The sequence below is a fragment of the Bos taurus genome, chromosome 25, assembly GCF_002263795.3.
Source record: "Bos taurus isolate L1 Dominette 01449 registration number 42190680 breed Hereford chromosome 25, ARS-UCD2.0, whole genome shotgun sequence".
Taxonomy (NCBI): domain Eukaryota; kingdom Metazoa; phylum Chordata; class Mammalia; order Artiodactyla; family Bovidae; genus Bos; species Bos taurus.
The window spans coordinates 39,344,594-39,370,037 of record NC_037352.1 but is presented as its reverse complement, the minus strand read 5'-3'; the positions used below and the strand labels follow the sequence as shown (position 1 = coordinate 39,370,037).

Below are 25,444 nucleotides of genomic sequence, written 5' to 3'. Positions count from 1 at the left end.
CGATCATTATTCATTTAAGAACATGTGTTTCCTCTCCACAGGGAGGCCCCGCTTCCCGTGCAGGTTTCTTTTAGACAATTTTCTTTGAATTTTGCTTATTGATCCTACGAAGAATTCTGGGACTTCTTTGGGGACTTGGCTTGTATTCAGCGTTGTAAGAAGAGGAGCCAGGAATGTAAATACCATTGTGAGAAGAAAAAGAACTCACGAGAAGAAGCGCAGTCCTCTGCAGGAGCATCCATCTGCCTTGATGCTGTCCCTGGAACGAGGTGCGTTCACTCGCTCGATAATGTGACCCTGGCCGACTGTCAGGGAGCCCACAGCCGAGTGAGTGATGGAGTCTTGGAGTGGCGAGTGACCCGGTGAGTCGTCTCACGCAGCCCTCTTCGTGGGGTGGACACGCTCAGATGTGCAGATCCAGTTTCCCAGGACCAGGTCCTGTGGAGGGGAGGTCCCTGTGGATGAGGAGCCGACACAGCAACCCAGGTGCCTTGTGAGCTTTCGTGTAAAACCATCACCCATTGGTCCCGATGCTGCTTCTAGAAGCGCTGCCCTCCCCTCCTCCTGACATCTCTCCGGCAGACGGCAGTCAGAGCTTACAGACCTTTCCGTCTCAGCTGCTCGTTGTCTCTTTCAGCAAGAATTCAACGCTGTTGAATCCCACACCCCAGTGTTCGGCCTTCATCCTCTTCATTTCAGTGTCCGACTCTTGCGACCTCGTGGACTGCAGCACGCCAGGCCTCTCTGTCCTTCACCATCTCCTGGAGCCTGCTCAAACTCATGTCCATTGAGTCGGTGATGCCATCCAAGCATCTCATCCTCTGTCGCCCCCTTCTCCTGCCCTCAGTCTTTCCAGCATCAGGGTCTTTACCAGTGTTCCAGTAGCAACACTTGGTACAGCCGATCACCCCCTTCTCATCCAGCCACTTGCTTCATTTGGATTTCAGGATGCCAGACCCTCTGGGCTTCCCTCCCACGTCTCTGGCTGAAATCCCCTGCTCCCCCATCCCTTTGCTGCTGCTTCCTCTTCCCTCCCTCCAGTCTCCGGGGCTCTGCCCCCTAGTGATCACCCCTTCCAGGTGGAAGCCCATGGCCCCAAATGTATACAGATCCTCAGCCCCGTCCTTTCCCAGCCCTCGGACTCAGAACCCTGCTTCCTCCCCCCACCCGATGCCTAGCAGGCTTCCCCACCTTGGGGCTGAAAAACGGGACTCCTGGCCCACCCCACACCCAGCTCTCGCTGGGTTCCTGTCTTGGTTACTACAGAGCCATCCTCCCATCGCTCAGACGCCAGAGTGAAGGCTCATCAGTCAGTCCTGTCCCTCTGCCCTCAAGGTCGTCTCCTATTGAGATACCTTCACACTGCTCAGCTGTGCCCTCCTGTAATCTCCCAGGAAGAGTCTCCATCCACACGGACGCTGCCTCTCCAAACTCCCGCAGCTCTTACAGCTTTCTGCTGACGCGTGTCCCATGCCGCCTGGTGCAGTGCCTGTCTGAGGCCCTGCCTTGCCTCCCCTTGCTTGCTTGCTAAGTCGCTTCAGTCGTGTCCGACTCTGTGCGACCCCATAGACGGCAGCCCACCAGGCTCCCCCGTCCCTGGGATTCTCCAGGCAAGAACACCGAAGTGGGTTGCCATTGCCTCCCCAAGGAGCGAGAAAAGCCCTTGAAGACAGGTTACCCTGCACACGCGTTCAGCCCTCACAGTGCGCTCAGCCGTGTCCGACCCTGCGGCCCCGTGGACTACAGCCCGCCAGGCGCCTCTGCCCGTGGGGGATTCTCCAAGCAAGAACCCTGGAGTGGGTTGCCATGCCCTCCTCAAAGGGGGTCTTCCCAACCCGAGGATAGAACCCAGGTCTCCCATGTTGCAAGTGGATTCTTCACCGTCTGAGCCACCAGGCATGTTCATAATCAGGCCCTGTAATTATTTCCTGAAGACCAATTAGAACACAGTCTTTTTTTTCCTTTTTTCTCCTTTCAGTACTTTTAAATTTATTTTTAATTGGAAGTATTAGGTTGATTTACAATGTTGCCTTAGTTTCGGGTGACCGGCAGAGCGCTTCAGTTATGGGTGTGTGTGTGGGGGTGTGTGTGTGTGTGGGTGGTTTTGTCACTAAGTCATGTCTGACCCTTGCAACCCCACGGACTACAGCCTGCCAGGCTCCTCTGTCCATGGGATATATAATGTGTGTGTGTGTGTAGTTGTTGTTATTTAGTCAATAAGTCATGTCCAACTCTTTGTGACCGCATGGACTGTAACCCGCCAGATTTCTCTGTCCACAGGATTTCCCAGGTAAGAATACTAGAGTGGGTTGCCATTTCCTTCTCCAGAGGATCTTCCCAACCTAGGGACTGAACTTGTGTCTCCCTTAATTGGCAGGTGGATTCTTTACCATCGAAGTACCAGGAAAACACACACATACACATAAAAATTTGAAAAGTAAATTTTTATGTGTATTAATATTAATTAATATATATTGATACCTGTATATAACTGAACAGATATACAGATGACTGAATATAGATTCCTTTTCAAATTCTTTTCCTTTATAGGTTTTTACAAAATAATGGGTATAGCGTCCCATACTATACATAATTGAAAAAGATACATGCATCCCAGTGTTTACAACTGACAAGGTGTGCGAGCAACCCAAATGTCCATCAACCGATGGATGGATGAAGGAGGATGTGGTACAGGTACACAATGGGGTGTTTCTCAGACACATTCTGAGAAATATACTCGCCTGTAGCAACATGGATGGGCCTAGAGATGACCGCACCAAATGAACTAAATCCAAGAAAGGCAAATATCACGTAATATTTCTTATATGGAGAGCTTTAAAAAAACAGAATGACCAAATGAACTCATTTACAAAACAGAACGCGGTCTCAAATACTGAAGCCGAGGAGAGACCCGGGAAGGGTACCGGCAGTGCTGCCTGAGCGCTGGCGGAGGAGGGCTGGACTCATGAAGACCCCCTTCCCGGAGACCAGCAGGTCCTTAAAGAGAGAACGTGATGCCCCAGTCAGCTGTAGAGTTCACAAGCCCCATCCTCTAAATTGTTCCCTGTGATCATTTCTCATCTGGGACAGAGTTTTGTGTTGTTTTGTTTTGTTCTTCTCCAGCAAGAGAAACATCCCTTCCCCCAACAGAACAAACATCAGCAGTGCTTGATCAAAACGGGACCTTTCTCACAAAGCCAGCTGGAGATGAGCCCCACCGAGGAGCTCCGGACGGCTCCATCCGTCTCCGGTTTTAAAAACCCGAAAACTCCCGTGTGCCACTTTTGTACTTCTTGTTTTCAGTGGATTTATCATTTTCAAAAAATCAAGGGCCAGTTTCCGTCTCTCCGATCTCTTGGTTGGTTCTTGAACGCAGTAAACCATGTGAACCACAAGCACACGTGGGAGACCAAGGTCGTTCTGCTGCGTCCTCTCTCGATTATGGCTCCCCCGTGGCTCGGACGGCAAAGAATCTGCCTGCAGTGCAGGAGGCCCGGGTTCCGTCCCTGGGTTGGGAAGATTCCCTGGCAGTGGCTACCCACCCTAGTCTTCTTGCCTGGAGGATTCCACGGACAGAGAAGCCTGGCGGGCTACAATCCACGGGGTCACAAAGAGTCGGACACGACTGAGCAACACACACAACTTTCTCGGGATAAACTCACTCTTTCCAAAGTTGAATCAAAAGTTGAATTGATACAACAGGCACTTTAAAAAAAAAAAAAAACTGAAACACAGACACGGAATCAGTGGGCTTTCTCAGACGGAGAAAGCTGAACAGGTTACGACCTGGTTCTCAAGCAGACTGTCCAGAAAACGTTCTAATTGGGGGAAACAGCCGCGAGGGTCTGATACTCCCAGCACAAAGGCGCCCTGACCGCTGAACTCCTGTTTTTCATTCCTGTTTCTGTGACTCATAAGGGATTAAACAGGAGCTAAGAGCTCAGGAGTTAAAAAGGTGAGTGTTCTTCGGGGCTGGCTCAAGCGTCACCCTTTGAAAGATTCCAATTTGTGAAGTGAGGTTTGTCATCGGGGTGAGGTGCTGAGGTCTGAATGGCTCAGTTACACTGCACAGAACGACCATAACACACCTTTCCCACTGCTTCTCCCCATGCACCCCACACCCCTGACCACCCTGCCTCTTTAGTCCTCATCCCATAACTACTCCACCGCCCGGGCCTCAGGGAGCCGGCCTAGGACCTGGTCACCCCTTCACTTGGCTCCCTTGTGCATAATCCCACTCTTTGCTGCAAACCTCACTGTCTCAGCATTTTGACCTGCTGAGCACTGGGGCAAAACCAACTGGGTGTGGTAACAAAGTCCCAGGTCCCAGAAATTCAGCACAGCCCTGCCTTACCAGGCGCTGAACACGTCGGTGTACACGGAAGCCAGTGATGCTTGCTCGTTTACTTACTTGTTGGCTCTGCCAGGCCTTAGTCCCTGGAGGAGGAAATGGCAGCCCGCTCCAGTACTCTTGCCTGGAGAGCCCCATGCACAGAGGAGCCTGGCGGGCTGTAGGCCTCGAGGTCGCAGAGCCGGACGCGACTGAGCATGCGTGCATGTCTTAGCTGTGGCACGCAGCATCTAGTTCCCTGACTGGGGATTGGACCCCAGCCCCTGCTTTGGGAACTGAGAGTCTTAGCCCCTGGGCCAGCAGGGAAGTCCCAGGGTGCTTCTTTATCGACAGTTTGTTGAGTGCTCTTTGTGTTCTTTGATTTGTCTGAGACAGCCAGGCTTCCATGCCACTGTCCTGGGACAACTCCGTAGTTTATTCTTGAAGATAAAGCCCATCCAGAGCCTTTCTTTCCCTCTGAGTTGCAAGTCGTGTGGGAAAAAGGACAGTGATTCTTCTGTAGTAGAAATTCCACCATCTTGAACTATGTAACCACGAGCGTTTTATAACCATGTTTGGCTGATCAGAAATCTTTTGATGCTAAAAAGACTTCCTTATCTGTACCAAAACCCCAGAGAGCATATACCTTAAGAAAATAACCCTTCTTAGGACATAAATGTCCAGAGTGGCACAGCCACTATTTCTTTAAAATGAACCCCACATCCTCAAGATTGCTGAAAGGCAAAGGCCGTGAACCTATTTTTGGAAAGCCTGGGATCATAGAATTTCAGACTTCCAGCAGAAGCCCACGAGTTACCCAACACCGCTGTTTTAGGAAAAGGAGGAGAAACGTCCCAGCCCTGCCTTAGCGCAAGGTGCCACCGTTGAGAGCATCACAGAAACGCACCCTGGGGATACCCACCTTTGACGGTCCTTTAGGGTCAGCATTTGCTGCAAATCAAGAAAAACCCACAAATAGAAAGTTGTGGCAAAAAAATACCAGAAACGACCACTGTCTCTACCTCATAACCTCTAAATCTAGTGACCCTGGAAGGGAACTTCTAGATCAAGTTCCAGCAGCTGCACCAGGTAACTGCTAAACGATGCAGCAAAAGTAAGCTATTAGGACAAGTTAGAAAGGCGGGCCTGATGCAATGGAATGTTTCATTGTGATTTATTTAGGGGGAAATATGACTGTATTAACAAGATACACATTTAGTGAGCAACCATTGAAAAATAGACACCCTACTGAACTCGATTTATTGAACACATAAAATTTTGGAATTCACATTTAAATTTATATTTAAATCCATACATATATTTTTGTAAAATTTATCTTTTATTCCCTGATGTGATTCTTACCCTTTCGGGTCAATGATAATTACACACTCACAAGATGACTTCTCCATTAACGTTGGTTATAGCTTTGAGTGGCATGAAGGAAATTTGTCAGCAGAAATCCAGCTTAAGTGTCAGCAAGATGCTGGCCAGGAGCTTCAAATGGCAGGGCCTCTGAGTTTGGTAAAAAGTAGTTTAGGCTTTGCCAGCCACGTGGTCTCTGTCCAAATACCCGTCTTTGCTGTGTAGTCTGAAATCAGCCAGAGATGACATGTAAGCCAGCAATACATGTACAGATGTCGAAATTTGAATTTCACATGCCACAGAAAATTTCTTTATAATTTTATTTGTTTTTTCTGACTGTCCTGAGTCTTCATTGCTGCTTGGCCTATTCTCTAGCTGCGCCAAGCGGGAGCTGCTCTCTAGTCGTGAAGTGCAGGCTTCTCACTGCATCAGCTTCTCCTGTCGTGGAGCACGGGTTCCAGGGCAGGCCAGCGTCAGCAGTTGTGGTGATGGGCTTTGTTACTCCGCGGCACGTGGGATCTTCCCAGATAAGGGATCCAGCCCGTGTCTCCTGCCTTGGCAGGTGGCTTCTTATCCAGTGCACCACGAAATATTATTCTTCTGTTTGCTTTATTTTGGGTTTTTTTTTGGGGGGGCGGGGGGCAGGGTTCCAACCACTTAAAAATGTAAAAATCATTTTTAGCTTACAGGCTGTATGGGTAGAGATCAGGTTTAGCCAACAGGCCCTGTTAAAGCATTTCAAGGCCACAGCAACCCAAGAAGGGGAGTAACTGAAATGATACCTTTATGGATGAAGAGCCTGGGAGTGTTCAGTGACTGCCTCGAGTCAGACAGCCAGGGATGGCAGAGCGGTGAGTGGGAGACACGTGTCTGCCTCTGCGACCGCCTCTGACGCTGCATCGGGTCCTCTCGCGACCGTGTGTGTGGTGCGTTTGTCCACCGTTTCACCGCCGGGGCACATGGGTCATTGCTGAGCGCGCGCTCAGTCGCTGCAGTCGTGTCTGCCCCTGCGACCCCATGGACTGTAGCCCACCAGGCTCCTCTGTCCATGCGATTCTCCAGGCAGGAACACTGGAGTGGGTTGCCATTTCCTCCTCCAGGGGATCTTCCCAACCCAGGGATCAAACCCTCATCTCCTGCATTGACAGGCGGGTTCTTTACGCCTACTGAGCCACAAGGGAAGCCTCAACATAATGTCATTAACTATACGAAATTCTCCTCCAAGTGCTGGGTCTTATTTCTGACGCCTCTGAAGTTTTCCGTGATTGAGTTCATTAACAAGGAAGCAGTGGTTTGCGGTCAGTCCAGTAAATAGCCTGCGTCAGCCGAGGCTTTATTTTCACGGGCCTCCGGTTCAGACGACATTATCACTGTGATTATTTACTTGTTTCTTCACGTCCTGCAATGTCCCTAAAAGGGTCTTAGGTAACTAAGAGCACCATAAGCTCATAAATTAATGAAGTTGTGATAAACGAGTGACATTAAATCTTTAAATATAAGCCATAAGGCCTGGGGCAGGCTCCTGTGGGGTTATTAATTTGATGTCTTTCTCTTTCCGACACTTAAGAAAAATCATTTGCCCGTGGGAAAAGCCACAGGTGGACTTGGCAGCCTTCCAAGTCACGGCCTCAAGTTTCTGACAAGGTGTTGACAGTCCCCTTCCACGAACACATCCCCATCGCCCCCGTGCTCTCCCAGCTACGGCAAATTATTTGAGGAATTCCAAAATATTACCAGACCCAACCCTGATGCTCAGGGAACTTAACTACCAAAGGAGAAACCAGTTCCAGATGAATCCATCACTTAAGAAATGTCCCTGCGGGGAGAACTAAGACCCCACATGCAAGAAATGTCCCTGCGGGGAGAACTAAGACCCCACATGCCTTTCAGCCAGAAAATCAAACATAAGACACAGCAATACTGTAACAAATTCAATGAAGACTTTAAAAATGGTCCACATCAAAAAAATCTTTAAAAAAAAAAGGAATTGATTATGTAGTAGAAGAAAACATAACTGAAGAGGGGATCAATAACTTTTTTTAACTTCACTGCAACCGTATTTACTTGCCTTCAGGTTTTAGAATGCTGGGCAGCAGTGAACTGCGGCCTCAGGACCTTTGAACCTGCTTTTTCTCCTGCTCAGGACACTCTGTTCTTTACAGAGCGGGCTCCTTCTCATCCGCGATATGCCCTGAGCACCTTTATAAGGCATTTTCCTTTTGTTGGTGTGTTTCACCAGATTCTGTTCCCCTGTTTACAATATAATTACACAACTCACGCGTGGTTTCCATTCTTACCTGTCTCTTCCTCTAAACCGGAAGCTCTAAGGGGACCATGTCTGCTTCTTGGCTTACCACTGTTTCCCGGGCACATTGCACAGGCCTGGCACATGGTAGGTGCTCAACAGGAAGATATGGATTAAACACATGACTGAGTGATGAGTGGAGAGGAGCAGGGAGGGGGACCATGTGGCCGGGCTTCAGCCTTGCCCCCTCACCCCAGCCCCAGACGCAGAGGTCAAGGCCTGGTGGTTTCACCTGTGGGTATCCGTGGGATTTTCTGCCTTATCCGATCATCTATTTATTTATTTTCGGCCGTGCTGGGTGTTCATTGCTGCGTGGCCTCTCTCTAGTTGCGGCAAGCGGGGGCTGCTCTCTGGCTGCGGTGTGTGGGCTTCTCATAGCAGTGACTCCTTTGTTGCAGAGCAGGGGCCCCGGGGTGCGTGGACTTCAGTAGTTGCAGCACGTGGGCTCTGTAGCTGTGGCTCCCGGGCTCTGAGCACAGGCTCGGTAGCTGTGGCGCCCGGGTTGAGTCGCTCCATGGCATGTGGGATCTACTCAGACCAGGGCTCGAACCCGAGTCGCCTGCATTGGCAGGCAGGTTCTTAACCACTGGACCACCAGGGAAGTCCTCTGTTTTGACTTCTGAAAGCAAAAATCATGAGGCAAAGAAACAAAAAGAGAAGTTGGCCTTGCCAAACTAGAGAGATCATTTCACAGAAACTGTGAAAAACGAGGTCGTCTGGGTCAACTGAGATCTGAATACAGACGTAGCCTAAAGCGATAGCCGTAAGTTTATAAAGCGCCGGCGACTCGGGGAGAGAGGCGGACCACTGTCCGTGGGCAGAGGTCCAGTCTCAGATCCGCACCTAGGTGGTCACTTCGTCCCTGACAAGGACACCACTGCAGATCAGCAGGAAATTCTGACAACTGCCTCACCATCATATTCCAGAAATACTTTATTTGAGGTAGGTCATAGGTCATAGATCTACACATGACCAGAAAAACAACGTGACCCATGATTGTGAGGACGCTGGCACGTGTGGAGATTTCTTAAAGACAACGCCAAAGGGGCTTACCGTGAAAGAGAGCTCTCAGACAGCAGACTGCATTAAAACTGAAGCCTTCTCTTTGTCAGAAGCACCATTAAGGGTGGGAACAGACAATGCGTAGACATGGATGAGATAGTCTCGTTGCATATGTCTGACAGGGGAGCCATGTGTAAACATAAGTGAGAAGAGGAAGATAAGCAATCCAATTAGAAGATGGGCCACAGATTCAAACAGTTCACAAAAGAAAATATCAACTACTCCATCAGTGGACAAAAGCATCTTCAGCAGGAAGAGCAAATTACAGTCACAATGAGATACCATTACAGATCCAGCAGAATGGCTGGTTTGTTTTTTTTTTTAAGGAAAAAAGAATTTTAAAAGACTGGTGAAGCCATGCATATGTTGGCAAGCACAGGAAATAACTGGAAGCTTGATACGCTGCTGGTGCGAGTGTAACCGCAAAGCCCCCTTGGCTAATTGTTTAGTGTCTACTAAAGCTATCATTCTTCCCAGGTGGCTCAGTGGGAAAGACTATATTTCAGTTTTTAAAAAAAAGATCATGACAAATAATAGCTTGGATGAAACTTACAGAATTTCCCTGTCTGAAAGCCACCAGACACAAGAAAGGACCCAGTGTGTGGTCCCAGGCATGAGCAGCGTGAGACAGGTGAAACCCAGCTCTGACGACAGACTTCAGGTTGGCGGTCACTCTGCAGGTCAGAGACGGACTAGGCGGAGGCCCCAGGGTTAGGGTCCTAGGAACGTGGAAATGTTCTAAGCTTTTTTCATGGGGTGATGGTTACATGCGCACAGACGGACACACGTATGGCGTGTGCTTGACATTAGTACATTGCACTGCATGTATGTTAGACCGCCACTAAAATGTGGGTTTTGGGGGTTTTTTTAAGAGAAGGAAGAACTCATGACAGATTTTGAAGGCAAACATTACCTTCCTGCGTGATTTGGATTCAGAAGTCAGCAGACAGGAAAAGGAGGGTTTCCAGGCTCTGTGAATAGTGACTCCATTGATGGAAACACATGGACAGGAAGTGGGCTGGCAGGGGCCGTTTGCCATTATCGGGACCTGTTGATTTTGAGATCAAGCCAGGGTCCCTGAGGAGAGATGCCCAGCGGACCAGTGCGGACCCAGAGCAGGGGCTGGGGTCACAGTTGGAGATGCGGACTCTGAAGGAGGGGCTTGAAAACATTGGAGGGAAAGAAAGCCAGCAAAATGCTCACATTCAAGATTGGTCCTCTGGTGAAGTCTACAGCCAGGAAGAGAGGAAATATCCAGGCCATCTGGGGGGTGATGCTTGCAGCGGGCACCAAGATCTTGTGTAGAGATGGACCGAAACAGAGCAGAGAAGGGACGTGCCCTCCTCTTCCTTCTTTCTCTTTCTTTTTCTCTTTTTCTTTCTTCCCTCCCTCCTTCCCCTCCTGCCTTCCTTCTTCCCGTCCTTCATTCCTTCTGCATTGCCTTCCCAGGTTCTTTTCTCCTGCACCCCTCTTAGCAGAGCCCTCACATCTGGGGAAAGCTGTTGGAGTTTGTTTCCTAAGCATGCTCACCTCAATTTGTTCTGAATTCCTTTCATTCCAACCGAACAAAGACACAAACATGACGCACACCCACAGTTCGTGGACTGGGGAACACGTTCACTCTTCTGTACTAACCCAGAGACGGGCTGGAAGGTCATTTCAGATAATTATCACCCTGATAATTGAGCAGATGGCAATCACCAAATCCAGCCTTCCCCGCCTGTCAGCGTCTCTGTAGCTAATTCACCTTCATGCCTGGGCAATTTATTCTAACTAGATTCCATTTCATGATTGCAACTTGTATCTTTGCTTCTCGGGGTACCCTAGAAACTGAATTTCCAAAAGGTTTGTAGCCGTGGGAAGCTGTTCCTACAGAATATAGGAAAACTGGCATGGGTCCAGAGACCTCATGTCCTCTTGAGACCCCAGAGATAGACCCAATCATGCCTTTTTTCATGGCCACCTCTGTGTCTTTGAGCTGGGCCTCTCCCCTCTATTGTCCTCATCCCTAAGCCTCAGAGGTCTGTCCTAAAAGCTTCTGCAAAAAAGGTGTTCAGTCTCTCCCCATGTCTTAATGAATCAAATCCAAAGCCCGGCAAAGCAACTCAATCACAGCCACAATTCTCCTTAATTTGTCTTCCTGGAGACCAACTGTTTCCCTTATCTTTTTTCTACCTTTCCTTTTTTTGTTTGGCTCTTTTTTATATGAATTCTGAGGGCGTTGCCTGCTGGGGAAAATTCACCTCTCCCCAGGAAAGCAATCACCCACCATGGCAGTGCCCCCTCTGCGAATGGGTCATTACTTTTCAGCGGGGATGTGAATAGTCCATTTGCTTTGAAGAAATTAGAGAGAGTGTGGAGGTAACAACATATAATCACTTAATTTGGAGCGGATCCAGAACTGAGTATAAGCACCTTTGATTTAAAGGGGAAAAAAAGCAATTAAAGGCAGTTGGCAGAAAGTTCTTTCAAGTCAATGAAGTCACTCAATCAGCCCATTAAAAATGACTAGCTTTTGAAAGCTTAATTTGATCTCAAGTGAGAAGAGAGGATGGGGAGCAAAGATTGGCATCTGAGAGAACGGAAGAAAACTAAAGCCAAATGATAGATCGTTTAGAAATTTCCACAATCTCATTGGTTTTCTACTTCTGCTTTCCACTCAAGGAGCCCACAGCTGCTTGGTGTGAGGAGGGCGTAGGGACAGCTCACAAGACCAAGTGCCAGACACGCACTCTCCCAGCCTCCCTTGCAGCCCAGGCTCAGGCTGAGCATTGCAGGAAGGACGGGCCCCTTCCAGGTCCCGTGAGTGGGCTCTCATTTAACTCTTGGTGATGAATTGTCTGAGAAGACACACGCGCTGATGAAGCAAGAGCCTTTATTGGGAAGGGGCGCCCGACGGAGAGCAAGCAGGGTATGTGAGGTTCCTGTCCGGGTTGTCTCTGGCCGGTCTTCCTGCTTGGCCCACAGATGGTCTGACTCAGGGTCCTTGCTGGTGGTGTGACCATCACTCAGCCAAGATGGATTCCAGAGTGAAGGATTCTGGGAGGTCAGTGTCTCGTCCCTCCGTTCAGCCCCTCTCAGATTCTCCCTGTTAATTTTACGAGACATATTGTAGGCTGGCATCTCATGCATTCTTTTGGGCCCCTCCCAAATTCTCCCCTTTAGTTTTCGGCAGCAACACGACGTTTCTTATCAGGACCTCCTGTCGTGTGACAACTCATGCAAGTGGTTATCATCACGCCTGCCCGAAGTGGGCAGTTTCGGTCAACAGGTCCTAACAACTGGACGTGCACCCCCTGATCAGCACTGCCCAGTGTCAACCCCTGAGCCGGTGACCCCAGACCCGAGGGGCAGAAAGCCCTCCATCCTCTGCATGTCCTCCCCAGACCCAGGTCTGAAGTGTGCACAGGGCATTTCCCCAACTGGAGACCACGTGTGATCTGGGACAGGGCGTCTCCGTGGAAAAAGAGGAGGAGGAGAGGACGGCGGGGCAGGAAACCAACAGACTAGGAGCGTTTGCCTCAAGGCGAGTGAGTGCGACTTGTAGCAGAAGGGGCCTCAGGAGTCCCTTTTGGGAAAAACTAGAGATTTTCTCTCAGTGGAACTCCCCCACAGTTCCCTTCTCTCTCCCCAAACTGCCCCGAGCGCCTCTGCTTCGTGTCCCGATGCCCACTAAGTGCTGCCCACCTGAGTCCTCAAGCCCCTCACCTTTTCCCCCACCCGGAGTCGAGCACTGTGCTTATAAACTGAACTACGACTGCATTGTGGCCCATCGCCATGAGAGGCCAGCACGCCTCGTCAACACCACTGGGGCGGAACGTGCTTTCAGATTCAGAACTTCGCAGCTTCCTGGAGAACGCACCCCGTGGGCTTCCTATCACATTAAAAACCCAGGAGGACCCGGGGCAGCAGCCTGTAATCAAACCCATTAATATTTTTGCAGGAAAGTATATGAATATTCAGAGTAAGCAGGGAAAGTAATGATTGTAAATAGCCTCTCATCAGATCAGGTCAGGTTTTGCAGCTAAAAGAATCCCCAAAACTTCCAGTCTGCAGAACTTTGAGTTTTGGAGTTGCGTGTAAGGATTATGTATGCTAAGTCGCTTCAGTTGTGTCCACCTCTTTGCGACCCCGTGAACTGTGGCCCACCAGGTTCCTCTGCCCATGGGATTCTCCAGGCAAGAATGCTGGAGTGGGTTGCCATTTCCTTTTTCCCCAGTAGGGCCAGAGAAGCAGGGGAAGTAAGTGAAGCAACCGGCCGTAATCAGCGGGGATCCGTGAGGCCTGTGAGAGCAGGCGTGCTGGTCCCACCTATGAAGAGATTTCCCCGTCACTGGGGGGCGTCTGGTGATTGGCGACGGGCACTGGTTTGTCGGAAGCAGTCACTGTCGTGGGGCTGGTAGCCGGGGGCGGCGGGTAGGGCGATGAGTAAGGTACACGCGGACACAGCACGTTGGAGCCGAGTCTTCTGCCTCGGTTTGTTGTTTGTATTTTATTTCCCCTGCATATGTGTACCTGATCCCCTCTGAGGAACACTGAGTTGAAAGGACCAGAATTCAGAGTTTTGATTGAGCCACCGGGCATCAAGCTTTTAAAACCAACTTACAAAATAAATAAATAAAACCAACTTACAAACTTGAAAAGAATAGCCTTTAACATGTTTCAATGGTGACATGATCATCTTACCAAAATCACTGAACTTTTGGAAAAGACATTTAAAATGGCAACTTTGGAAGTCAGTTTACCTGAGCCCTCGGAGTGCTTTATCCAGAAAGCGTACCTTTGACCTGAAAGTTCCACACGTACGAACTTGTCTTAAGTCATAAAGGGACCATCGGACACAGATAAGTATATGGTAATACTAACTGCACTGCTCTTTGTATTGGAGAAAATCAGAGAATAACCTAAATGACGGTTGATAGAAAACTGATGAAACAAATCATGGCACAAGCAGAAAAGGAAGACCTTTCACAGGCATAAACCTATGCTGCAGTTCAGTACTCACTGACGCGGAAAGACGGCCATGAAAACGGCAGCAGAGTAGTACGTCTGTTTGAAAAAGAAATATGTGTGTGAAAATACACACACCTTAAAAAACATGCCCGAAAGGTGATTCATCAAAATGCTGTGAATGGTTATTTGAATGTTAGGATTACTTGCAACCTATTTTTTCTCTTTTTTATATATTTTGTAAGTTATTCAAAATAAACACAAATGATGATAGTAACTTACGAAAATAAAGTTGCCAAAGGGTGTGTTGGTAAGTTTTCTCTCAGCATTTCAATGAATAATTGATCTGTTTTGTGGCTCATGTGTACTCTAAGTTATAAATTCCCAGAGTGTTTTTCTCCCTTCTCTCCACAGCCCCACACACAGCACCGCAGGTAATAAGAACGCCATTAGGACTGTTGGCTGACTGGGTATTTAGATGTCAAGTGCTGAAAACAGCTAAGAACCAAATTGCACAGCTGAGCCTTTGGCACTCGAGCTTTCCTAAGTGAAAACTAAAATCTCCAAGTCATTCCATTTTATTATAAATGAACCCTCCCCACAACTCCCCTTCAGTTCTGAAAGCTTGCCAAAGTGTGATTATGACCCCATCTCCCAGCTCATGGGAGAGCTTTTTAAAACTGCTTGATGGCATTGAAAGTGAAAAGTGAAAAGTGAAAGTGAAGTCGCTCAGTCATGTCCGATTCTGTGCAACCCCATGAACTGTCGCCTTCCAGGCTCCTCTGTCCATGGTATTTCCCAGGCAAGAGTACTGGAGTGGGGTGCCATTGCCTTCTCCAGGAGATCTTCCCGACCCAGGGGTTGAACCCAGGTCTCCCACATTATAGGCAGATGCTTTACCATCTGAGCCACCAGGGAAGATTTACTTGATGGCATTATTATCCTGCAAATTGTGACGAGGGAGGCGAAAGTGAATTAGGTGTTTGGGAAAGCCGTGCGTGGACCTGCAACCTCTGTGACGGGAGCAGGGCCTGGTGGGCACCTTTGAGAAAGGTGTACTTCGCATCCCCAACTTCCTCACAGTGTTGCCACTGCCTGTATCAGTCAGCTATTGCTGCGTAAGGAACACCCACAGAAATCTCAGGGACCAGAAAAATACACCTGTTTGTCCATCTAGGCTGGGCTCATCTGGAGAGGTTCTGCTTCTTCAAACTACAAGTCTGGCTGGCCCCTCCCTGCCTTCCCCCTCTGGGATTCAGACTCTAGCCCATGCCTTCTGCATTCACTTAGGTTCCAGGTTAAAGAGACAGAAACTATTCAGGGGAAGCCTGTCTTTTGTCAACGATAGAAGGTCAAGAGTTCACACCCAACATTGCAGGCACGCTTCCACCCCCTGCCTGGGTCATCCCATGAGCCAAAGCCAGTGCCCAGCATCCACGGGGCAGGGAAGACCACAGCAAGGGTGCATTGTAGGAAGTCATGACCAGTGATTCAGCTGACCAAGCTCTTACTCTCTTGGAAGTCTTTGCAGGGAAAGGGCACTCCTCTGGTTGGGATGGGCGTGTCTTTTCTTGTCTCTTAGTCGTCGGGACACAAAGGGACTTCCCAGCTTGTACAGAGAGCATCCTTGGGGGCTGAGGGGAGACTTGCGTCCACTTCCTCTCCATGTGAGACCATACACGGCCGTTGGTACAGTGGGAGGCAGGAGGGCCGTCCACGGGGCTCTAATGGCGCTAGCCAAGGGGTATTTCCATTTCTCTGGAGTTGTCAAGTAGCAGCAGCACCACACTGACAACTCCTTGCTGTAAGTCTTCAAGGAAAGAGTATGCAGTGTCATCCTCTCAAGTCACCAATTAGGCTGGGTTCCTGGGGACGGACTGTACATTGGGATGTGCACAAACGCGAACGACGTTAGGAAAGTTGCAAAAAAGAGTGGGTGGGAGGGAACTTCTGCAGCCTTTAGTGACCAACCAACGGTAGCTCAGTGCTAAAGAACCCTCCTGCCAACGCAGGAGGTGTAAGAGGCGTGGATTCGACCCCTGGGTCAGGAAGATCCCCTGGAGGAGGAAATGGCGACCCTCCCCAGTGTTCTTGCCTGGAGAATCCCACGACAGAGGAGCCTGGCAGACTATAGTCCATAGAGTCGCACAGAGTCAGGCATGACTGAGCACACAGACCATCAAGGAGGCTTTCTGCCTTTTCCTCTCAAGTCTGGACACCAGCTAGCAATCAGTGTCCCAAAGGAGGAGGAGCACACAGGATTCCCCTGGGGCTTAAACATGGCCGGGTGAGAGGAACGAGGACATTCTTAAGAAATAATACAAAGCAGTGAAGAAAAGAACCTAGAGTCTCTGAGGGAGGCTGGAAAATAGGGCGGTTCAGGGCAGGGTCCTCAGACCCCCGGCCTGAGCATCATCGGAGGTTCTCAGGCCCCTCCCCAGACCTGCTGAATCAGAAACCCCGGGGATGGGACCTCTCCCAGCACCGGGACATTTCCGGGGGCCGTGGGTGGTGGATGAGCTGGGGGGAGGGAACAGCATCAGCAGGGATGGGTGGTCCCTGAGTGGCGGCAAGTGCTGGAGAGCTGGGGGTGTCATCACAGAGTGACGGCCGTATGGCTGAAAGAGCAGAGATGCGTTGTCTCCCTGTTCCGGAGGCCAGAAGCCCAGGATCGAGATGTGGGCAGGGTGGGCTCCTTCCGAGGCTGCCGGGAGAATCTGTACCATGAGGTCTGGAGGTGCCCCAGCACTACGGGGCCTGTCGGGGAAGAACAGGAGCACAGGAGTGAGAAGGTGAGGGAACCAGCCTCCTCTTTGTGGTGAGTGGGGCCGGAAACACTGAGCCCCAATGACATCATTTGAGTCATGAAAGCCAGGACGGTTCCTCCACATTCCCAGTGTCTGAACTGATACATCTCCTTTCTGTTGAAGTCTTTTGGGGGGTTTTTTGTGTTGTTGTTTTTTTTTATATATTTTTTGTTCTTTAGTCACTAAGTCGTAGCCAACTCTTTGCAACCCCATGGACTGCACCCCACAGCTCCTCTGTCCTTGGGATTTTCCAGACAAGAATTCTGGAGTGGGTTGCCATTTCCTCCTCCAGGGGATCTTCCTGACCCAGGGGTCAAACCGGTGACTCCTGCATTGGTGGGTGGATTTGTAAGTGCCAGACAACCAGGGAAGTCCCAATCCTTAGCTATTTTAACCATTTGAATTTGTCAAATTGAATTTCTGCTTCATGTGATTGAAAGCTGTACCTCTTTAAGGACTGAGATCCAGGACTGAGATCAAACAACCAAATCACCCTCTGGCTAATGTTATATTGGATATAACACATCAATATTAATTGACATTACTGTGTAGTACGCACTGTGGACGCCACTTTGGAGAGAACACGAGCCATCAGACAGTTCTTTTATGTTCCTGTTACGTCTTTATTGAATCACAGCATTAACTGTTAAGCGTGATCGCCAGCATCCTGAACAGAAGCTGCTAAGGGACGGCTCAGGTCTTCCGCTCACGCATCTCTGTTGGCTGAGTGTCCAGAGCAGCCCGCTAGCCTTAGCGACAAGACAGCAGAAAGGGCAGGAGACCCCTCCAGCAGCTCACCTGCTGCAGGAAGTAAGCTCAGTCTTGCTTCCTGAATTTCAAGGTGATTTTTCTCCAGCCTTTCTACTGTGTGAGAGTCTCTGGGAGTGAGTGTCCACCTGCGGCCGTTGTTCCTGGCACAACCTCAGTGTAGGGCACCAAAAGTGTCAGTTCAGTTCAGTCGCTCAGTCGTGTCCGACTCTTCGTGACCCCATGAATCGCAGCACGCCAGGCCTCCCTGTCCATCACCAACTCCCGGAGTTCACTCAGACTCACGTCCATCGAGTCAGTGATGCCATCCAGCCAGCTCATCCTCTGTCATCCCCTTCTCTTCTTGCCCCCAATCCCTCCCAGCATCAGAGTCTTTTCCAATGAGTCAACTCTTCGCATGAGGTGGCCAAAGTAATGGAGTTTCAGCTTTAGCATCATTCCTTCCAAAGAACACCCAGGACTGATCTCCTTTAGAATGGACTGGTTGGATCTCCTTGCTGTCCAAGGGACTCTCAAGAGTCTTCTCCAACACCACAGTTCAAAAGCATCAATTCTTCATCGCTCAGCTTTCTTCACAGTCCATACATGACCACAGGAAAAACCATAGCCTTGACTAGACAGACCTTTATTGGCAAAGTAATGTCTCTGCTTTTAAATATGCTATCTAGGTTGGTCATAACTTTCCTTCCAAGGAGTAAGCGTCTTTTAATTTCATGGCTGCAATCACCATCTGCAGTGATTTTGGAGCCCAAAAAAATAAAGTCTGACACTGTTTCCACTGTTTCCCCATCTATTTCCCATGAAGTGATGGGACCAGATGCCATGATCTTAGTTATCTGAATGTTGAGCTTTAAGCCAACTTTTTCACTCTCCTCTTTCACTTTCATCAAGAGGCTTTTTAGTTCCTCTTCACTTTCTGCCATAAGGGTGGTGTCATCTGCATATCTGAGGTTATTGATATTTCTCCCAGCAATCTTGATTCCAGCTTGTGCTTCTTCCAGCCCAGCATTTCTCATGATGTACTCTGCATATAAGTTAAATAAGCAGGGTGACAATATACAGCCTTGAAGTACTCCTTTTCCTATTTGAAACCAGTCTGTTGTTCCATGTCAGGTTCTAACTGTTGCTTCCTGACCTGCATATCGGTTTCTCAAGAGGCAGGTCAGGTGGTCTGGTATTCCCATCTCTTTCAGAATTTTCCACAGTTTATTGTGATCCACACAGTCAAAGGCTTTGGCATAGTCAATAAAGCAGAAATAGATGTTTTTCTGGAACTCTCTTGCTTTTTCCATGATCCAGCGGATGTTGGCAATTTGATCTCTGGTTCCTCTGCCTTTTCGAAAACCAGCTTGAACATCTGGAAGTTCACGGTTCACGTGTTGCTGAAGCCTGGCTTGGAGAATTTTGAGCATTATTTTACTAGCGTGTGAGATGAGTGCAATTGTGCAGTAGTTTGAGCATTCTTTGGCATTGCCTTTCAGGGTGCCACATCTTCAGGGGATCAGCCACAGTCCACAGATGACAGACAAACCAGAATTAAACTTATCCCCACACGTGCAAGGCTTCATGGATAAGTTAAAAATTACTTCTGGCCTTTTGACATCTTAGACTCTTTATATTCTTGGTTTATTTAGATGAGAATGTTGTTGTTGTTGTTCAGTCACTCAGTCATGTCCAGCTGTTTGCGATCTGAACTGCAGCACACAAGGCTCCCCTGCCCTCCACTATCTCCAGAGCTTGTTCAAACCCACGTCCATTGAGTTGATGATGCCATCCAGCCATCTCATCCTCTGCCGTCCTTTTTCCTCCTCCCTTCAATCTTTCCCAGCATCAAGGTCTTTCCCAATGAGTCAGCTCTTCGAATCAGGTGGCCAAAGTATTGGAGCTTCAGCATCAGTCCTTCAAGGGAGTATTCAGGGTTGATTTCCTGTAGGGTTGACTGGTGGAACAGAATAGATGCCGTCAAAGAACAAAGCTGAGATCTCAGAGCTTAGACAAAACGTACAGAGCGAGTCTGCTGGTGCAGACAGAGGGGGCGCGTGTCCCAGCAGGAAAGTGCTGAGCAGAAACACGGGGTTTAGATTCTGGACAGGGACCCTGGTGGTCATGCTGGTCACAAGACTGACAAAGGCTGCTGTGCACAGAGCAAGTCCAGAGGTGTGCACAGCGGGTCAGCACTGGCCCTGTCATTCCCTGGTCTGGAAAACATCTTCGACCCACACTGAAGGGGCCGGGGGTTAGTCGGAGTCAGGGCTCGGTCCTTGGGCATGGCCCTCTGTCAGCGGTAGTGACCAGGGGCCAGTTGGGTGATCTGGCCAAGCAGTGCCAGAAAGTGGAAGTGTTTCACATACAGCATCAGCTCACTTAGTCCACATTTATTGATCCTCTGATCTGGATCGCTTCATTCTGATCTTAGCTCAAACATTGGCGCATTAGAGAGGCTTTTTCCATCATCCTGTCTCAAGGTCACACACCCGGCTCCCCGCCCACCATCCCATGTGCTGATCCAGCGGCTCCTCCACTCCCAGCTGCAGCCGCTGGGATGTGGGTCTGTCTTGCTTCCGGCTGGGTGCTCACTCCTCAGAGACTCGATGCCCCATGCGTGTTTCCCAGAGGGAAGCAGTGCCTCAGGTGCTGGACAAAACCGGAGCTTCCAGAACAGACACGGTGTGATGGAACAGAGCCAGAGGCTCTGTGTTTTAGTAAAACATATTTTACAGCCCTGTATTATAAAGCAGAGGGAAATGAGGACTCCTGTCACTTGTATCCTGCTTCAGAAGGCAGACGATCAGCATCCGTAAACATTTTTTGTTTTTAAGATTTTTTTGATGTGCCCCGTTTTTAAAAATTATTTCATTTATTTATCTTTTGGCCGTGCTAGGTCTTTACTGCTGCACACAGGCTTCCCTAGCTGTGGCCCATGGGGGCTGCTCTGGGTGGCGGCACCCAGCCTCTCGTTGCGGAGGCTTCTCCTGTTTCGGCGCACAGGCTCTAGAGCATTCGGGCTCAGTGATCGTGGCTCACAGCCTCAGTGATCGTGGCTCACGGCCTCAGTGATCGTGGCTCACGGGCTCAGTGATTGTGGCTCACGGGCTCAGTGATTGTGGCTCACAGCCTCAGTGATTGTGGCTCACGGGCTCAGTAATTGTGGCTCACGGGCTCAGTAATTGTGGCTCATAGCCTCAGTGATTGTGGCTCACGGCCTCAGTGATTGTGGCTCACAGGCTCAGTAATTGTGGTTCACGGCCTCAGTAATCGTGACTCACGGCCTCAGTAATTGTGGCTCACGGGCTCAGTAATTGTGGTTCACGGCCTCAGTAATCGTGACTCACGGCCTCAGTAATTGTGGCTCACGGGCTCAGTAATTGTGGCTCATAGCCTCAGTGATTATGGCTCACAGGCTCAGTAATTGTGGCTCATAGCCTCAGTAATCGTGGCTTACGGCCTCAGTAATTGTGGCTCACGGGCTCAGTTGCTCCACAGCACGTGGGATCTTCCCAGACCAGGGATCGAACCCCTGAACTGGCCAGGCAGATTCTTATCCTCTGTACCACCAGGAAAGTCTGACGTGAACCGTTTTTAAGGTCTTTATTAAACTTATTACAATATTGTGTCTGTTCCATGTTTTGGTTTTCTGGCCACCAGGCTTGTGGAAGCTTAGCTCCCAGACCAGGGCTTGAGCTCTCACCCCCTGCAGCAGAAGGGCAGAGTCTTAACCCCCAGACCACCAGGGAAGTCCCTGTAAACATTTGAAATTCTCATACCCCCAGTCTGAAGAGTTCTGACTCTCTAGACCCACCCCCCTTGGAGAAAGCGATGGCACCCCACCCCAGTACTCTTGCCTGGAAAATCCCATGGACAGGGGAGCTGGTAGGCTGCAGTCCATGGGGTCGCTGGGAGTCGGACACGACTGAGCAACTTCACTTTCACTTTTCACTTTCATGCATTGGAGAAGGAAATGGCAGCCCACTCCAGTGTTCTTGCCTGGAGAATCCCAGGGATGGGGGAGCCTGGTGGGCTGCCGTCTATGGGGTTGCACAGAGTCGGACACGACTGAAGCGACTTAGCAGCAGACCCACCCCCCAACCCATTTGTGTATAAGCCGTGCCCTGAATGACTTTGTGAAAAACCGAAAACAGGTCTCAGGCCCCATCGGCCACGCGCTTCCCGGGATCCCTCTGGAGCACAGAGCAGGCGTCCAGTGCCCACGGCCTTGGTACCTGCCTCGGTCACGGCCTTTGTCACGGCCACATGCTGACGCATAGCCACGGCCAGACCATCCGGGCAGCAGCCTTGACCTGTTCCCACCCTTCATGACCCCGGAGAGGAATGTCCTTGGCCTGCCCTGGCCTGGGGGTCTGCAGCCCCCTGCCCCACCAGGGCGTGTCCGGCCTCAGCCCTGCAGGCTGGAAAGCCAGGGCCAACAATGTCATTGTCAGCTCCGCTCGGCCCCGGTGCTTAGGGGGACATTGGTGACGGGAGGACCCTTAAGAGCCAGGAACTCCCGCTTAAAAAAAAAAAAAAATTATTTGTTTGGCTGAGCCGAATCTTAGTTGTGGCCTGTGGGATCTAGTTCCCTGACCAACGATCGAACCCTGGATTTGGGAGAGTGGAGTCTTAGCCACTGGACCACCAGCGAAGCCCCCCATCACACCCGAGTGGCCACTTCCTCCTGTAAAGCTGAGCTGCTCTGGGGCCAGGCTGACTGCAGTCTCCAAGACCCCAGGCCCACTGCGCCGTGCGGCTTTGGGCCCTTCCCACTGCTCACAAAGTTCAGCTCCCCCACTCCCCTCACAAGGCATCCCCCCAGGCTTCTGCGGGCCAGGCATTTGGTTTCAGCAAGAGCTCGGTAGCAAGCTGATAGCGGCTTTTCACGAGCCATGTTATCTAGTAGCTACATCAAAACCACAAGCCCCAAACCCCAAAGGGGACCTCCTGCTGGAGGCTGCCTCCCTGCGGAGCCCAGCGGCTCCAGTTAGGCAAGATGCTCATGCCTGTTCTGCGCCCAGTGTCTAGAGAGGCTGCCCGGGCGCTGGGCCCCCGGGATAACCCTGACCGGTCAGCAGTGGCAGCAAACGGCAGGGCATCGCGCCCTCTAGCTCCCCGCATGCGGCTCCCAGAGTGTGGAGGGCAAGCTGCTAACTCAGAGTTCACCAACCTCAACGTTCATCTCATCCCAAAACAGCCCCCGAAGTGACGCACAAAATAAACCCCACAGTACGTTTACCCCTCCCCCCTCCATGCCTGGCGTTCCCCAGCCCCCGGGTCCTGTGGTAAGATGGGCATTTAGGTACCTGTATCCACAGGCTTGGCGGTGAAGCATCTGCCCACAGTGAAGAAGACACGGATTCAGTTCCTGGATGGGGAAGATCTCCTAGAGGAGGAAATGGCAATTCACTCCGGGATTCGTGCCTGGAGAATCCCATGGACAGAGGAGCCTGGTGGGCTGCAGTCCACGGGGTCGCACAGAGTCAGACACAGCTTAGTAGTGACTAAACCACCAGCACATCCGACAGGGAAATCAGAGTTGGAGGTCCCTCCTCCCAGTGTGTTCAGACAGCCCTCTGGGCCCTCAGTCCCCCTGGGACAGGGAGTCTTAGCCACTGGACCACCAGGGAGGTCCCTGCGGGCAGGTCACATGCTGGGAGCTTCCGTTTTCTTGTCTGTCTGCTCGGTGAAGCAGAGGTGACCCTTCCCCGGGCTGCTGGGAATGAGGCTGGGATGACGTCACCGATGCAGAGTGCAGCCAGCAAGGACCTGGTGCGTTATTTGGGAATTCCCTGGTGGTCCAACGGTTAGGACTCTGTGCTCTCATTGCCGAAGGCCCAGGTTCGATCCCTGGTCAGGGAACTAAAGATCCCGCCGGCTGTACCGTGCGGCCAAAAAAAAACCCAGCACCTGGCACACCCACCTCGCGGTCTGTGATTTGCCTCCTTACCCGTTTGATGGAGTTTCTGTATCCAAACCTCCCCATTTTCCATGAAGTCTCACTGTTCTTGCTATTTCTCTGATTGGAAATTAAATTTCTAATGCACATCTCAAAAATTAATTCTTGCCTGCCCTCGGCTGCAGACGTTTTCTCCCTCTGCGTTCCTCTCCGGGCTTCGTCGTGTGAGCTTTCACGTTGAGGTCTGTTTCTCTGGCTGCACTGGGTCTCCACTACAGACCGGGTCTGCGTGCAGGCTTTGTCTAGTTGCGGCGACCAGGGCTACTCTTCGCTACAATGCTGGGGATTCTCACGGTGACGGCTTCTCGAGTTGCAGAGCACGGACTCTGGGGCGCGTGGGCTTCAGGAGTTGTGGTGCACAGGTAGTTGCTCCGAGACATAGTTTATCTTCCCAGACCAGGGATTGAACCCATGTCCCCTGCACTGGCAGGCGGACTCTTATCCACTGAGCCACCAGGGAAGTCCCAGGTCTGTGTTCCTTTTTCAGTTAATATTAGGTATGCTGTGGTGTTCCTGGCGAGCTACAGTCCATGGGGCCGCAGAAGAGTCAGGCACAACTGAGCAACTAAACAGCAGCAATCCAAATACAGTAGTGTCTGTATGTTAATCCCAACCCCTTCCTGCCCCTTCAGGACCATGCGTTTGTCTTCCGTGTCTGTAGGCCCGTCTAGCACCATTTGTTGAAGAGAATATTCCCCCTTGCTGATTTGCTTTGGCATCTTTGTCACAAATTAATCATATATGTATGGCTCTATTCCTGGGCTCTCTATTCCATCACAGTCCAAGAGAAATAGAACCCAAGCTATAAACATAAGTAGCAGGTATCATTTTGAATTTTCTGGTAACCACATATTACAAGGCGGGCAGCTATTGGACTGCTATATTAATAACGTGTAGTTTAGTCACCCAGTACCCGCAGGCACTGTTTTATGAATGAACCCAGCCTGGCAAACACGGGCAATGGGGTGTCATGAAGTATGCATCAGGTGAAATAAAACAGGCTCAGTCGGTCCATAGGCTGGAGCCTCAGCTGAAAGCTGAGCCCATGAGTTGTGACTTCAGTGCAATGTTATGTGAAGTTGTTAGTGTTAGTCGCTCAGTCGTGTCCGACTCTTTGTGACCCCATGGACTAGCCCACCAGGCTCCTCTGTCCACGGCATTTCCCAGGCAAGGATACTGGAGTGGGCTGCCATTCCCTTCTCCAGGCGAAACTGTGTACTCAGCACTAAACATCTCCTCCCAGCCTGGCTCAGGAGAGCAAAGAGCAGGATGCTAGATCTGTGATCAATACCATGAGTAATACGAAGTTTATTTAACTCTAAGAGGCAAGAAATTGTTAAAAGACTGAAATAAATCTTAAAATAAGTGTTAGTTAAAACTAACCTATAATATTCTATGCCCGCCTCATGGATTAAGTTTTTAAAAGCAATCAGATGAGACTTACTGGTTTAAAAAACAAAGATTTAAGGGAGAAGTAACATTAGGAGAACAAAGGTTGTGAATCAGCGTGTCTTTAGAATTATCGATTAGTTAACAAAAAATAAACAGAGACAGAACAAACTGCTGGGCTCAGCACCACTTTCCTGACTCCAACCCCCGTAAAAACAGCAGAAAATGTAGTTTTAATGAGAGTGAATACATAATAGGACTAGACTGACTGTAGAAGAGTTTTTTTTTTTATTTTATTGAAGTGTAGTTGATCTTACAGTGTTCTGCTGATTTCTACTATACAGGAAGATGATTCCATTATGCATGTGTATACATTCTTTTTTATACTCTTTTCTACTGTGGTTTTTTCAAATATCTATCTGTGTCTTTATTTGGCTGCCTGAGGTCCTAGTTGCAGCACCCAGGGTTTTATTTGCATCACATGGGCTCTTGCGTTGTGGAAGGTGGACTCTCTAGTGTACGGG

At 49.9% G+C, this 25,444-nt stretch overlaps 1 long non-coding RNA gene and 1 other non-coding gene across 3 annotated transcripts in view; both read left to right on the top strand.

The window, feature by feature from the left end:
- LOC132343885 (uncharacterized) overlaps positions 1 to 25,444 on the top strand; it is a 123,366-nt gene that overhangs the window by 56,452 nt on the left and 41,470 nt on the right. The window lies entirely within an intron of this gene.
- Positions 23,362 to 23,434, top strand: TRNAE-CUC (transfer RNA glutamic acid (anticodon CUC)). The gene has a single exon. It is a non-coding gene; the product is annotated as a tRNA-Glu (tRNA).